General features: G+C 45.8%; 1 protein-coding gene across 5 annotated transcripts in view; it reads left to right on the top strand.

Annotated features, from left to right (window-relative positions):
* Positions 1 to 6,800: 6,800 nt before the first annotated feature.
* GPR160 (G protein-coupled receptor 160) overlaps positions 6,801 to 16,200 on the top strand; it is a 70,006-nt gene continuing 60,606 nt past the window's right edge. For 3 of the 5 annotated variants that reach the window (XM_070373426.1, XM_070373448.1, XM_070373454.1), the window contains exon 1: positions 6,801 to 7,005. The gene's annotated coding sequence lies outside the window, so the exon portion shown is untranslated. Of the gene's footprint in view, positions 7,006 to 7,359; positions 7,382 to 7,722; positions 7,849 to 16,200 lie in introns of those variants that run through there. The other 2 variants (XM_070373436.1, XM_070373442.1) reach the window with 2 other exon arrangements.

Genomic DNA, 16,200 nt, shown 5'->3' with positions numbered 1-16,200 from the left:
CAGGAGGCTCCCCCGTCCCTGGGATTCTCCAGGCAAGAGCACTGGAGTGGGTTGCCATTTCCTTCTCCAATGCAGGAAAGTGAAAAGTGAGAGTGAAGTTGCTCAGTCATGTCTGACTCCTCGAGACCCCATGGACTGCAGCCTACTAGGCTCCTCCACCCATGTGATTTTCCAGGCAAGGGTACTGGAGTGGGGTGCCGTTGCCTTCTCCAGGGCATAAGAGTTATGTCTGCTTTATTCCATGATGAGGCCACCAGCAAACAGTCCCTTCCTTTCAGGAAGCACTTGATAAATATTTGTTGAATGAGGTCCCCAAGAAAGGTAAAGACAAAAGCCACATGAACTTCATACTATAAACTGCTTATAGAACAGTATCCTAAATGCTTTATAACCATAAGAACAATGCTCAGACCTTCAATTTTAAGTGTATTTTGTTATATTCAATGTGATTTTTTTTTAGAAATTATGAGCTGCATTATGTTAAACCCTGAGGATTCAAAGTGAATAATACATGGATCTTCAGAGGCTTCCCCGTAGCTCAGTGCGTAAAGAATCCACCTGCGATGCAGGAGACACAGGTTCAATCCCTGGGTCAGGAAGATCCCCTGGAGGAGGAAATGGTAATCCACTCTAATATTCTTGCCTGGAGAATTCCATGGACGGAGGAGACTGATGGGTTACAGTCCATGGGTCACAGAGAATCAGACATGACTGAGCAACTAAACCACCACCACCCACTTGGTCTCAGAGAGCTGAGTCTAGTGGGAAAGACAGTCATTTAACTAAACAAAAACTGTTAATTTCTCATGGTTTATATATAGGAACTAGAATATTACCTAGACAATCTGTAAAGTATTAAACAACTAAGGAAAACAGGAATTTGCTTTAAAAACAACAACTACTATTTACTGGGTCCTTACTTTGGGCAGGTATGGTATACAGCATATTTCACACATTATTTCATTTAATCCTTACAACACCCTTTGAGATATGCCTTATTATCCCCATTTTACAGATGTATCTTAAAAACTACCAAGGCATTAAAAACTTAGATAACTCTCAGTCTGCCAGGATTTGAAACCCGAAAGTCTAACTTCAGAGGGAGCACCCCTGCACTATTCTGAGGCTGAATGTTGCTGCAAGAAAACTATCAATAAAATAAAAAATATTTTCCAATTCATCAGTGCTTTATACTTGCTGTCCTGGTTTCAGAAGCTATGTGTGAACACTTTCATGGGAAAACAGCAGCTGTTGAAAAACCTGTTACTGATAAGGTCAGCTTCTGTTGGCCCAAGGTACTAGCCATTGAATTTGGACTTTGTACCAAAGCTTTCCTATAAAAAATATAAACAGGAAACTTCCAAGTGCTGAAGCTACTGCCTGTCATGACCTGTCTTCTCAGCCAAATTGAGAGTTCTGCACTGTTTCCTTCATTGTACACTGTATCTTGTCTGCTTACCTCCTATAGGTGGGTTCTGACCAGAGGAAAATTTATTATATTTTAAAAGGAAAAATTCTTAGGGTAAATTAATTTCAGTCATATATCACAGGAGATGGAATAATGTAATAACCCCCATGTATCCATCATCCTGCTTCAACAATGCTGAGCTCACAGCTAATCTGTTTCACTTATATTTCCATCAACTTGCAAACTCTGGGAGATAGTGGAGGATAGGGAAGCCTGGTGTCCTGCAGTCCATGGGGTGGTAAAGGGTCAGACATGACTTAGCAACTGAACAGGGTAAGGGAGTCAATAGCTACTTTGTGGTTTTCTTGAAAATAATGCTACTAAACATTTCTGGTAAAGTTGAAGTACAGTGTGTACATGCTGGGCTTCTCCAGGAAATCTACTGAAATGAATGAGAGAAAACAACAATGATAAAAAGCTTAGACAAGTCCATCTATACAAGCAAGAAAATAACTACAACCTTCAAAACCCAGGCTATGAAGAAATGTGGCTCTTGACCAAGGTTATTGGGTAGAAAGGATGTTAGCAGTTCCTGAGACAGTCTCCATCTACCACTAGTATGACAAACTGTAGTGGCTCTGAAACTCAAATCCCAGTTCTCTTCTTTACAACCTGTGTGTCTTGGGCAAATTCTTCCATCTCTCTGTGCCTCAGGTTCCTCATCTATATAATGGAGATCATAAGATTTAGGGTGGTTGTAATGATTAATGAAGTAATACATGCAAAACGCTTAGAACCAGATGCCTGGCCCATGTTAACCTCCCCATGTGTTAACCATTAAAAACAAAACTAGGTTAAGACCTGAAAAAAATGAAGGATTAAGTTATGTGTTATTTGGAGAACAGAGTTCCAAAAAGAGATAGCAAGTGTAAAGACCCTGAGGCAGAAGTCTACCTGGCATATTCCAACAAACCACCGGAGAACCTTGTGCGCTGGCTGGAGCAGAGAGGGGAGTATGGAAGGAGATGGTGCAGAGAGGGAATGGCAATGGGGGCCTCCCATATAGCTCTACAGACTATTGTAAGGACTTTGAATGAGAGGGAAGCCACTGGAAAGCTTTCACCAGAGAGGGACAATATCTGACCTACATTCTAAAATAACTACTCCAGGCAATTCCTTGGTGGTCCGGTGGTTAAGACTCTGTGCTTTCACTGCTGAGAGCCAGGGTTTGATCCCTGATGGGGGAAATAAGGTCCTGAAAACTGTGCAGCATGGCCAAAAAAAAAGAAGACTGTTTCAGGTGGTGGGTTGCTGGAGGACAAGGAGGACAAGGACAAAAACAGGGGGCCATTCAGGAGGCTATTCCAATAATACAATCAAGAGATGGATGCTGGCTTGCACCTGGAAAGGAAGCAGTAAAGTGGAGCGATGTGGTCAGATTACACAAATGGGTAAAAGTGTAGGGACAAAGATGTTCAAGGCAATGTTGTTCGTAAGTGAGATAAACTAGACATAACCTGCTACTGCTGCTGCTAAGTCAATTCAGTCGTGTCCAACTCTGTGCGACCCCATAGACGGCAGCCCACCAGCCTCCCCTGTCCCTGGGATTCTCCAGGCAAGAACACTGGAGTGGGTTGCCATTTCCTTCTCCAATGCATGAAAGTGAAAAGTCAAAGTGAAGTCGCTCAGTCGTGTCTGACTCTTCGAGACCCCATGGACCGCAGCCCACCAGGCTCCTCTGTCCATGGAACTTTCCAGGCAAAAGATAACCTAAATGTCCATTAATAGAAGACAGGTTAAATAAAGTATGGTACATCTTTTTTTTTTTTAACTTAAAAACTTCTGTAGTGATGGAAAGAATGTATTATTTTAAAAATTGAAAGCCAAAGTGAATAATACCAATTTTTAATATTATTCAATTTCAGCATAGAATAATATGTTGCAGTTTCAACAAAAGCATGTTTTTGGACTATTAAAACATCTTGTTTGGTAATTAAAAATACAAACCTAGAAGCATTGAAATTAGAGGTTCTTATTTTAAAAAAGAGAAAGAGCTAAACAGAAATATACAGGTGTACTTGCTAAACTAGTATACCAGTAACTCATAGTTGGTCACTACAAAGTCTATGCTTCTATTCTTTTCCTTTTAAAAAATCTTGGTAGCGTGCATATTTTCTAGGAAATGAGGAAGCAAGATGCTAGGCAAGGGCTGGTTTCTACTGAAACTTTAAGATTGACTTTGCTATTACAAGCATCTAAGATCTGAATCACTGCAGCTGGTGATTGCAGCCATGAAATTAAAAGACACTTACTCCTTGGAAGGAAAGTTATGACCAACCTAGATAGCATATTGAAAAGCAGAGACATTACTTTGCCAACAAAGGTCCATCTAGTCAAGGCTATGGTTTTTCCAGTGGTCACGTATGGATGTGAGAGTTAAACTGTGAAGAAAGCTGAGTGCCAAAGAATTGATGCTTTTGAAGTGTGGTGTTGGAGAAGACTCTTGAGAGTCCCTTGGACTGCAAGGAGATCCAACCAGTCCATTCTAAAGGAGATCAGTCCTGGGTGTTCATTGGAAGGACTGATGCTAAAGCTGAAACTCCAGTACTTTGGCCACCTCATGCGAAGAGTTGACTCATTGGAAAAGACCCTGATGCTGGGAGGGATTGGGGGCAGGAGGAGAAGGGGACGACAGAGGATGAGATGGCTGGATGGTATCACCGACTTGATGGACGTGAGTTTGAGTGAACTCCGGGAGTTGGTGATGGACAAGGTGGCCTGGCGTGCTGTGATTAATGGGGTCGCAAAGAGTCAGACACGACTGAGCGACTGAACTGAACTGAACTGAAGATCTGAATAGATAAAAGATTTGTCTAAGGAGTGAAATAGTAAGTGGATACGTGATTCTGAATCTACATATTGGCCAGGCATCCACTTGGTGGAGGCTCTAAACTGATAATTTATTAATCACTCACCATATGCCAGGAAGCACTGTGCTTTGTATTTTTATGACAATTTCTAATTTTATAGTAAGTAATCTAATTTTACAAAATGGCCAAAAGTCATTAGCTAACTAAATGGAAGAGCTGAAATTCATAGATTTGTCTCATGCCAAATCCCACCCTCTTTCTCCTATCACACTGTTTTAAGTAGGGTTGGCTAGACTGATTTCTGAGGCTTTTCTTTGAAAAGAATAGTATATCCATTAGGATTGCGTTCAATTGCTTGCAACAAACCAAGAGTGCTTTAAAAAAGTAAAGGGATTATTTTTCTCACGAAATAAGTCTGGCACTTGGCAGTCTGCAGTAGGTGCAGCTCCTCCTTTTCCCTTATGTGTTGTCCTGTGGTCATAAGACAGTTGCTCACCTTCCAAGCTCACAGCAACCTCACAGCCAGAATAAAACAGAAGGAGAAAAGTGGTGGTGTGCACTTCAGGAGAGCAAAATCCTTCTCAGGAATCTCTAGATATCTTCCCTCTCCACCTCACTGATGGGAATCGAGTCATGTGGCTGCACTGCAAGGGCTTCTGGGAAGGTGAGCATTTCAGCTCCGCACGTTGCCTTCTGGAACAAAATCTGAGTTCTCTTAGAAAGGAAAAAAGGGGGAATGGATATTGAGGAGGCAGTAAGCAGTGTCTGCCCCGTGAAAAATATCTGACATGTTGGGGGAGAAACAGCTGCCTCAGAAGTTCTGCTGGGTTGAGTGGATTCTAGGGGCCCTGGGCACCACTGTTGCTGTATTTTGTCTCAAGGGAGAAAGGGAAATGTAGCTTTTGTCCTAAGCATCTCTGGGCTCAGCTTCAATTCTATTATTATGGAAGAAGGAGAGAATGGCTGTTAGGGAACAAGAAAGGGCTCTGCCCCAGTCTCTCCTCTGGTCCCTGAAACCCAGTTTCCCTTGGGAAAGAGTCTGGTGTGCACAACCATGTGCTCTGGAATCCGTTCTCGACAGGAGGGGATCTGAGGACAGTTGTTGACACAGCCTTTGGAATGGGGAGACAGCAGTGGGCATCTGGGGATACTTGAGGATGCTGAGAACATTTGAAAATAATTCAGCCTCTTGGATTAACCTGGAAAGTATCATTAGGAATGCAGGCTAGCTCCTGAGGGTCACCTCCTCCCAGCTGTGTCACTAGCAAGACATCTCACCATCCTAGACCTTGTTTTCATCTCCTTTAAAGGGGAGTAATAACCCTATATCATGTAGTTTGAAGTGATGCATGGCCAGTTCCTGTTTTATACTATACACTCCACAGATGGAGGCTGTTATGTTTGATAGGAGCATGATCTGGCCCCCCTCCACCCCTGCTCTAACTCAGTTCACATCCTCTTCTTCTCAGCTATCCTGACTAATTTGCTATTCCTCTATCAGAACATGCCCTTTCTGGCCAGCTTTTGGCTTCTGAGTTTGCTCACGGTGGAATGTTGGCTGAAATACTTCAATTCTGATGAACACTGTAGTCCTTCAGGACTCAGCACACCTCTCCCCTTCTCCAGAAGTTCATCTCTGACCTCCCCAGGTTGGGTCAAGCCACTCCTCAGAGCCCCCAGGAGCCCACACTTAACTTCTGTCACAGTTCAGTTCTTACTGCACCTTTGGGCAGGCTGTTGCTAAGTTCCTTGTAAGACCAGTAAAGTCTTTCTGGGAGGTTAAGAAAGGCCCAGGCCACTCTGCTTTTTCAAGGCTCTTCAGGAAAAGCATGAGGAGAAAACTGTGGTTTTCTTTCTTCCTTTTTTGCTCTGCTGTGTGTGACACTAAATTCTCTCACCAGAGATCCAACCTGTGTTTCTCAGTGGAAGCACAGAATCCTAAGCACTGGACAGCCAGGGAATTCCTAGCCTGTATTTTAAAGGATAGGAATTTCATATAATATCCTATATATTATGATATTATATAATTTAATTATATTAAATTCCCATCCTGTTTAAAGGATTGGCAAGTCGTGGGTACTCAACAAATATTTTGTTGAATAAATATAACAAATTAGTAATGTTGACAGAGACAAAGGTAATGCAATAAAAATGTACTACTTGCAAATATGCAATTTGCAGTTTTATTTTAAAATGTGAATTCACAGGCGTTTGTTTACATGAAATTCTGTCACCCTGTGCATACCCTCATCTGGAGGAAACCGACAGTGGCCGCGTGCCCACCCTGCTGAGGACATGGGAGCTCCTTGGGCAGGGGTAGGGGGATCTGAAGGCCCGGCACTCAAAAGGGGGTCTCATCTTCCACCCTACACCCTTGAGGCGTCCCCTGTGCCAGCGCCGACCCCAGCCCCTCTCCCGCGGGTCGAGGTGGCTGGCCTCGCACGCCTCTCGCCGCCCCGCCCGCAGGCGGCGCTCTCTGGCCGGTCTCCCGCCGGGGTCGCGACGGGGCGTGCGCGCTCGAAGGGTGGCGTCCGCACTTCCTGGTAGCGGGCGCGGAGCGGCCGCAGGGTTATTGCAGGGTACAGCGGTCGGTGCTCGCTGTCCCCACCTGTCCCTGGTCACCTGGGGCCGGGCGCGGCAGTTGTCCAGACGGCGACGTCGTCGCGGGTCTGGTCCGGCGCCAGCGCCTCGGACGTAGAGCGGGAGCCGGGAGTCGCCGCGCATCAGGTGAGTCGCGGGATTCGGCGCCCGGCGTCTCGCCGCAGCTTCCCCACCAGGGACTTCGGGGCGCCGGCGGTACCGCGTCGCTCCCGGCTTCCCCGGCGGCGCTCTGCGCTTCGGGGAGGGAGAGGAATTTCTTTCCCTGGGATTCAGAGGCTGGAATGTACTAGAGGTTGTATAGTACTTGGAGTGGGGGCCCTGGACTGAAAGCCAAGGACGCCCAAGCCTGACCCGTCCGGCTGAGGGGTGGTCGTAGTCTTCGCGCCTGGGGTCGGCTCCGAGTTTGGGGCTCCGGGGCTGGGGTGCGGGCATGGAACCGGTGGTCTGGGTTGGTCGTATACTCACACCCAGACGCTCCGCACCCCCATCGCCGAGGAGAAAGGTATTAAACATTATTAAACAGTTGATGTTTTAGCGATAGTGTGACTTTCCTCCTTGGCACACACAGGTGGGCGTATCGTCGCGGACGCACCTGCTCGTGTGTGCGTTGGGGGCGGACTTCGTTCGTTGGGCGTCCAGTCTCCTGGCCCCCGGGCGTTGGGGACGGTACCCCGCGAGCCCCGGACACTGGGATTAAGCCCGAGGACTTTTCAAGCTGTTTGTTCCCAGAGACCGTGGTGTTCTGGTTTGGTTCATCCGTGACCGTCATGGATGGCTCAAAATTCTCTCAATAACTCTCCGGAATTTGTAGTCTCAGTGAAGCTCCGTTTCTCACCTGGGTAGGTGGCTTCGGGAGGTGGCAGCAGGGCCCGCCCCCTGCATTCCGGAGGCGGCCGGGGAGGAAGGTCCAGCCGCTGGGAGGAAACACGCTGGGTTTACCCCATTGCTTTGCTTGTGCAAATGACTCAGGTAAGGGCGGGGTTGGGGGAAAGAGTGTTGCTCAAACCCCAGAGATAAACCCACAGAGACCAGAAATGCAAAGGACTTAAGAATGAGTGTTTGGACCTCAGAATTGCTAATGGCTCAGTTCAAATCGTTTCACCTGTGCTTTTCAGATTATTCTTAAGCTTCTTCAATGACAAAACTACTAATTAACATATGCTTTTTTTTTTTCCTTGACAGCCTCTAAGATTGGGTTGTCTTTGTGGTATCTCTAGAATTGAATTATTGGGAATTGCAGGTGAGGAGCAGCCTGCCAGCTGTGAGAATCACTGGGCCAGGGGAACCTGTGCTTTTGCTATTTAAGAGACAAGAGGGCAGTGAGAGGTGTAAACCTTGGTGGGTGCTTATTTGATGAAAAAAAGTTAAATTGTGCCAATAGGGGAAATTTGTACTCATTAGTATGAAGAATATTAGCTTTGTTTAGTTGCTTTAGGTAATGGTATACCTATTACAGCTTTTTAAAAACCCTTGCTGTTAGAAATACATTCTAAATTTGAAATATAGGTTCAGGATTTGCTGCAAAATAATCCAGTTTGGGGGAGGGCTGCCAGTGGAGAAGTGAAGGGGAGCAAGATGGAGACTGGACATGAATTGTTAATAGTTGAAGCTGGATGAAGGGTATTGGGGTAGGGACTGCCTTGTATGCTGACTCTACTTTTTTATGGCATTTCCCTTGAAAAGTAACACCACCTGTGGAGCTTTTTTTTTTTTTTTTTTTTTTTTTTTGGTGGAAGATAGATTTGGAGGGTAACACTAGTGATTCTAGATTCAAAGCCTTCCACAGATGTTCACTGGTAACTTGGTGTAAAGGCTGTCTCTCCACTCAAGCCTTTTTCTTCCTCTGGGGGATGCCGCTTTATTTTGCTGTGACGCATACCCTATTTGCTGAGTGTGACACAGCTGAGAGGATCAAGCTGATGCAGGTGGATGCTGGGTCAGCCTTTTTTTTATACAAAGGGTATTAGCAAGCCTTGGGGGTTGAGCTGACTCCAAACGGACAGGTTGTGTAAAATGTGTTAGCAGTTTTTCTGAATTACCCAAATCCTTTCCAAGTTATGCTCAACAACAACAACAAAAAAACAGAGCTCAGAGTAGTGAACAAAACCATACACACTTAGGGTTTGTGTACACTTCTGGAAGCACTGGATACATCAATAGAAAGTCAACATTGTGAAAACAAAGTGAGTGGAGACCTGCCTATTACCTGAAAGAGATCCTATCTGTGTGTGTATCCTTTCTTCCTGTCGTCACTTTGTTTGCTTCAGGTATCATGAAGTGTAAATACTTAGCAAGGAACTGGTTCCTAAAATTTCTGCACTTTCTTTTCCAAGAAGCCTGTGTTCAAGAGGAGGGCCTTGGAAGTCATATCGATACATTCATCCAACTTGTTTATTTTTACCCCCTCTGGATTTATCCTATAATTCCTACTCATTCTGTCATGCCTGATTAGTAATTTGGAAAAGTACAAGGGAGCTATTAAAGTTTAGTAGAGGGAGGAAAGGGAGGCATAGTCCTCAAAGATAAACCCACATTTCTTAGTAGCTTCTGTGGAACTGATTTTAATGCCTCCTTTAAGAGAAAAAGGTCAAGTAAATTATATCTGTGATAGCTGAAACTTGAAGCGTTAATGAATCCCTCAGCATAGGCCTTGCCCATATAGATTCACTAGGATGAAAGTTGTAAAGATGCTTTAAGTCAGTTCTGTTGAGGAAATGCCACAGCACCTCCCAGTTTCCTTGTAGTGCATGAGAAAACGAGAGGACAAGAAAAATCCCCTTACTGTTGGAAAATGTCATAGTGAATTCATGATGGTCCTTAAGTGGAATTCCTTAGCTTGTGATTTAGTTTTCTTTGTGTGAATGAAATAACAATGCAACTGTTAAGTAGCTTTATTTTCTACCTCAATTCTCTAAAACAAGAGCAGGGGGAGAGAAGAGAAACTCGCCACTCCCTGTGATCAGGGAGTGACCTAACTTTGCTCTCCTTGGTGAGAGGATGGTGGGTTTGGGTTCTGGAGAGCTGATTGCTAATAGCCATTTTAAGGAATTACCACAAATGTGATACCATCTTCTCCTTGCATAGTGTTATAAAAGGGTATATACACGCTGAAAAGCAAATTGCATACTACTTTATCGGACTAGAAATGAGAGAAAAGGGTGTTGGCAATCCAGTCAGTAATCATCTTCTAATTTGTAAGCACTCTCCTCTCATCTCCATCACTTCATCCCATCCTGTGAGGAGGAGCAGCCGTGCTGGAGGATTATTTTCATTTTTAACAGATGAGAACATTGAAAATCTAAAGAAGGGATGGCTTGCCAGGTGGCTTCTTTCGTGATATGGGGGAAGGAAATTTAATATTCGTTAAGAGTTCAAGTCATCTTCACACGTGTTTTTAATTCTCACAAAGCTCTTTAAATTGGATATTTTCAACCCATTTTGCAGATGAAATTGTAGCCAAGAGAGGTTAGTAGTTCACTTGAGGTCTGGCAGCTGAGAGCCAGGATTCAAACTTTGATCGGCTGGATCTTAGAGTTTACGCTATTTCCAGCCTCTGTGCTGGTCCAAAGGCTAGCAGACAGCAAAGCTTCCATCTCTAGAAGGTTGGTTGATTAGGCAAGCTGTCTTTTTCTTAGCTTTCTATTTTGCATTGGTGCATAGCCCATTAGCAGTGTTGTGATAGTTCCAGGTGCGCAGCAAAGTGACTCAGCCTCACCGATACATATATCCATTCTCCGCTAAAGTCCCCTCCCAGCCAGTCTCAGGCAAGCTGGTTTTTTGTGCCACACTGGTTAAAACTGGGGGCATGTGCCAATTGAAATGTTTTATCAGTCCAGCGCAGAGTTTGGGGGGAAAAAATGAAGTCGAGTTAACATTGACAATTGAGAGATTTCAAGTATTCTGCCCCAGAACTCCCGAAGGCAAGTAGTGGGGCAGCCTTCTGGAAAAGGTAGTGTACCCCAGTTGCCTCTGGTCTCCACCACTCCTTACAGTGGCCCCATCCTTGAGGCAGGGGACCATCGCACTTGCCCCGTTGTTCTTACCGTAAGAGGTCTTCCTATGTGTGCGAGTGTGTCTACTCCACTCGGAGTAACCAAAGGCAGCTTGAGGGCTCTTGCTGCAAGAAAAGGGAAAGAGCATATTCCTTGGAGAGAGTGAAGACTCTTGTGTTTAGTCTGCAGCAATTCTGTGACAGAAAATACAAGGGATGTCATCACTTTCCTCACATCCTGTCTGCATTACTCATTTACAGAGAATAGTCTACTACCCGTACAGTACAATAGCAATGGTGAACATGTGTGGGCAGGCTGCTGTGGAAAAAAGAAATACCTCCAAAACCCCAAACCACTGACTCTCTGTGGGTGGGAAGACGGGTCTTGGGCACCTGAGGTGGGCCACAAAGAAGCCCTCCCTCTTTAAGCAGCCTGCCTTTGGCATCCACAGGGACCCTGAGCTTGTGTGCTGGCTCTTTGTGGCTGCTCTGAGGGGTCCCAGAAGGTACTCACCTCCCCATGCTGTGCCCACCCCCCTCTAGCTGGTGACAGGTCTGACAGCTCCGCAGGCAGGAGGAACTGAGGCACCCAAGGGTGGCCTGTAGGGTCAAGGGACAGATATTCTCCCCTCTGTCTACATTTGGAGTTTCATTTACATCTTTGTTACCTTCCCCTGAACTCAGAGTTTGTGGGTGTGGTGGGTGAGGCAGAAACATGACTGTAAAGAGGAAATGCAGATGGAGCCTTGTGGAGTGGTTCTCAAGAAGCCACAGATGATATTTGTTCTGAGACCTTTGTTGCTCGAGCTGCCAGTCTAGGTGTGTGCATGCCCCAGTGTGGGAAGAGATACGGGACGAGGAGGGGGTGCTGCCTTGCGTGGTTGAAAGAAGTGGTTAGAGGCCAGTGGGTTGCTCGCATCCTTTCTGGAGAGCTCTGGGATTCAGGTGCTCGGGTGTGTTCTCAGGAAGGTGATTACCACTCCCTGGCCAAACCTGCAGCGGGCAGGAGGCAGGGAGAGGGTGTCAATGAGCAACCAGAGCAAACAGAGGCGAGGTGAGGCGAGGCGCCACTGAGTGTGTACTCTTGCCAGATCGCTGGTGTCTTTCTGCCTCTCCCACCACCTCCCTGTGTGACCTTGACCTGTGTGTGTTTCTTTTTTTAACCACTCTGCCCTTCAGCCTTCTTCTGTGTAAAATGTGAGTACTAATAATGACCACCTCATAGGGCTCCGAGGGTGAGGTTGACTGCTGTTGCCGTTGGAGCCCTGTCTTCTTTGCTTTTACCTTTATATGGGGGATTTTCCCCCAGAATTTTAGAAGGCAGGCCTCAGGGAAGAAACGAGTTCCAGCTCTGACCTCCCTGTTTCCAGAGGGAGCCTGGCCTGCCTTGTGGCCTTGGGAAACCTTCTCCATGACAGCTGTCAACAGGGCTTTGATGGAGTGGAGCGGCAGCCTTGGAACTGACGGTGAGAACAGGGCCAGGACCCAGGGCTTTGGCCCTGTTGTTTGGGAATTAAATGCACTCCGATCTGGAAAGGAGAGGAGTCCCCTGGCTTCCCCCTCACAGAGGAGGAGCAGGCGGGGCCGGGCTCATGGCCACCTGAGTTCTGTCCAGTACCTCGTCTGTCAGCTGGGGAAGCACGCTCCTGAGAATGTTTTTTGAGGAACTAACAGAAATGTTATGAAATCTTGACCCAGGCCCAGTAAAGTACTGTGTCTGACTTGCCCTTTTGTGGTGAAATCAAAAGACCAAGCACCCCCGCAGTTTACTTTTAACCTGGAGAAATAATAAAGATGCTGTTAATCTGTATTTACAGAGCATTTTGTAGTTTTAAAAGGGCTAATTTGATCTTCGACTGATGGTATGGGGTTATTTTGGAGAAGGCAGTGGTAACCCACTCCAGTACTCTTGCCTGGAAAATCCCATGGACGGAGGGGCCTGGTGGGCTGCAGTCCGTGGGGTCGCTAGGAGTCTGACATGACTGAGCAACTTCACTTTATGTTTTCACATTCATGCATTGAAGGAAATGGCAACCCACTCCATTGTTCTTGCCTGGAGAATCCGAGGGACAGGGGAGCCTGGTGGGCTGCCGTCTATGGGGTCGCACAGAGTTGGACGCCCCTGAAGCGATTTAGCAGCAGCAGCATGGGGTTATTTGTTTGCATTTGTTTCTGTTACCTTTCGCTCTCAGGAGGCATACGTGAGGGAACTGAGGTTTAGGCCAGAGATGAGCCCAGAGATGGAAACAGAGGACTGGGCTAAAGTTTTACTTTATCAGAGAAGGTAACCGAATTCATGTTCTTTGTGCACTTAAGGAATGCTGGGGAATGACAACATCCTGGGGGCGGGAAGGGAGAGATGGAGAACTGAAGTCTTCCCGGGGAGCTGAAAACATCCTTTGTGTCCAGGAAGGCAGCCAGTCCCTTCAGAGTCCCCTGCAAGCAGAGGAGGCAGAGGTCTCCCTGTCAACAGCTCCTGCCCGGACCCATTCTCGGAAATGCCGGTGGGCTCATCGGGGAGGAGGAACGGCTCTTTCCTCTCCTGCCCAGGTCTAGAACCTTCATGAAACTATGGCCTTTCTGCTCCTCCGCCCCCAGCCAGTTGTTCCAGGGGCTACTGAACAGCCTCCACCTCCACAGCCCTCCCCATCCCAGCTGGTGACCACAGAGCTGCTCCCTTCTCACGTTCTGGAGGGGGTTTCCCTCCCCAGCCCCTGCCATCTCCCCCTACCCACCCCAGTTGGTATCCTTTCTTCCATTCAGCTTTATTCTGGAAAGTTGAAAAAAATTCTCTGTGACCCACTATCCAAGGACCCAAAGACATCATTTTGACATATTTTCTTCCAGTTTTGTTTTGCCTTTGTTTGTTTTTCTTTTCTTTAAAAATTTATTTGACTGCCCTGGGTCTTAGTTGCAGCAGGTAGGACCTAGTTCCCTGATCAGGGATCAAACCCTGGGCCCCTTTCATTGGGAGTGCAGAGTCCTAGCCGCTGGATCACCAGGGAAGCCCTTTGCCTTTGTTTTTTAAAATAAATTTAATAAATTGTAACACTTTATAAATATTCATTTTATGTTAGCATTTTAAGAGCTGTCACACCAAGACTAATATTTATTACAGCATTCTTTCCATGTCTTTATTATTATCATTTATAATAACCACATGCTATTTTAGCCTTTTTTAGCCATTCTCTTAATATTAGAGAGCTAAGTGTTTGCTCATTTTTTAATGTTGTGAATCATTCTAAATTGAATGTATGTAAACCTTCGATTCTGTGCTATAAGAAATATAGTTGTGCTACTTCCGTGGCTCCTGAGCTCCTGAGGAGAGAAGCATCTTTTGTTATTCTTAATAAGCCCCTTTCTACCATACCTGAGTTTACTCTAATGAGCTGATTGCTGAGACTAGGGGTTGGTTTGGGGCCTAGTTGTTGGAGGAACCAAGCACGTGATTACAGGGTTGGAATTTTCAGCCCCTTCTTCCCCACCCCCAGAAGGGAAGAGGTGCTGGAGAATTGAATTCAGTCACCCATGGCCAGTGATTTAATCAGTCGTGCCTGTGTAATGGAATCTCCATAAAAACCCTAAGCAAAGGGGTTTGGAGAACTTCTGAGTTGGCAAACCCATCAAGGTGTTGGGAGGATCATGTGTGCAGAGGGGGCAGGGAAGCTCTGTGCCCCTTCCCCATACCTTGCCCTGTGCATCTCTTCCCTTTGGCTGTTCCTGAGTTGTATCATTTATAGGAAACCAGTAGTTGTAAGTAAAGTGTTTTCCTAAATTCTGTGAGCCACTAAAGCAAATTATCAAGCCAGAGGAGGGGGTCATGGGAACCGCTGATTTATAAACACTTGGTAGAAGGTACAGGTGAGAACCAGGGACTTTCAGCTGCCATCTGAAGAGGAAAGCAGTCTTCTGAGACTGAGCCCTCAATCCACAAGAGTGAGCTCTGTACTCACTCTGGGGAGTTAGTGTCAGAACTGCTTGGTGTGGAAAAACCCACATATTTGGTGTCAGCAGTATTGTGAGTAGAAACAGCATTTTTACCTTTCAGTTTCATTTCCTGTTATTTTGGATGGATTTCTTTCTTTTTTTTTGCTTGTGGGATCTTAGTTCCCATACCAGGAATTGAACCTGGGCCCCTTGCAGTGGATATGCAGAGTCCTAACCACTGGACCATCAGGGAATTACCTGGGATGGATTTTTATAAGAATGATTAGTAAGTGGAAGGTTTTTTTGTTTTTTATTTTACTGACATATAATTTACGATGTTGTGTTAGATTCAGGTGTATAGCACAGTGATTCAGTTCTATATATATATATATATATACAATTTCTTTTTCTTATTCTTTTCCATTATGGTTTATTATGGGATATTGGGTGTAGCTCCTTGTGTTATAGAGTAGAACCTTGTTTATACATCCTGTATATACTAGTTTGCACCTGCTAATTCCAAACTTTCAATCCATTGTTCCCCTCCTCTCCTCCCCCTTGGCAGTGAGTCTGTTTCTGTTTCTTCAGTTCAGTTCAGTCGCTCAGTCGTGTCCAACTCTTTGCGACCCCATGAATCGCAGCACACCAGGCCTCCCTGTCCATCACCAACTCCCGGAGTTCACTCAGACTCACGTCCATCGAGTCAGTGATGCCATCCAGCCATCTCATCCTCTGTCGTCCCCTTCCCCTCCTGCCCCCAATCCCTCCCAGCATCAGAGTCTTTTCCAATGAGTCAGCTCTTCGCATGAGGTGGCCAAAGTACTGGAGTTTCAGCTTCAGCATCATTCCTTCCAAAGAAATCCCAGGGCTGATCTCCTTCAGAATGGACTGGTTGGATCTCCTTGCAATCCAGGGGACTCTCAAGAGTCTTCTCCAACACCATAGTTCAAAAGCATCAATTCTTTGGCACTCAGCTTTCTTCACAGTCCAACTCTCACATCCATACATGACCACTGGAAAAACCATAGCCTTGACTAGATGGACCTTTGTTGGCAAAGTAATGTCTCTGCTTTTTCATATACTATCTAGGTTGGTCATAACTTTCCTTCCAAGGAGTAAGCGTCTTTTAATTTCATGGCTGCAATCACCATCTGCAGTGATTTTGGAGCCCAGAAAAATACAGTCTGACACTGTTTCCACTGTTTCCCCATCTATTTCCCAGGAAGTGATGGGACCAGATGCCATGATCTTCGTTTTCTGAATGTTGAGCTTTAAGCCAACTTTTTCACTCTCCTCTTTCACTTTCATCAAGAGGCTTTTTAATTCTTCTTCACTTTCTGCCATAAGGGTGGTGTCATCTGCATATCTGAGGTTATTGATATTTGTCCCAGCAATCTTGATTC

This window comes from Bos mutus, chromosome 1 (assembly GCF_027580195.1).
Source record: "Bos mutus isolate GX-2022 chromosome 1, NWIPB_WYAK_1.1, whole genome shotgun sequence".
Taxonomy (NCBI): domain Eukaryota; kingdom Metazoa; phylum Chordata; class Mammalia; order Artiodactyla; family Bovidae; genus Bos; species Bos mutus.
The sequence above is the reverse complement of the archived record's forward strand: the minus strand, read 5'-3'. Positions and strand labels throughout refer to the sequence as shown.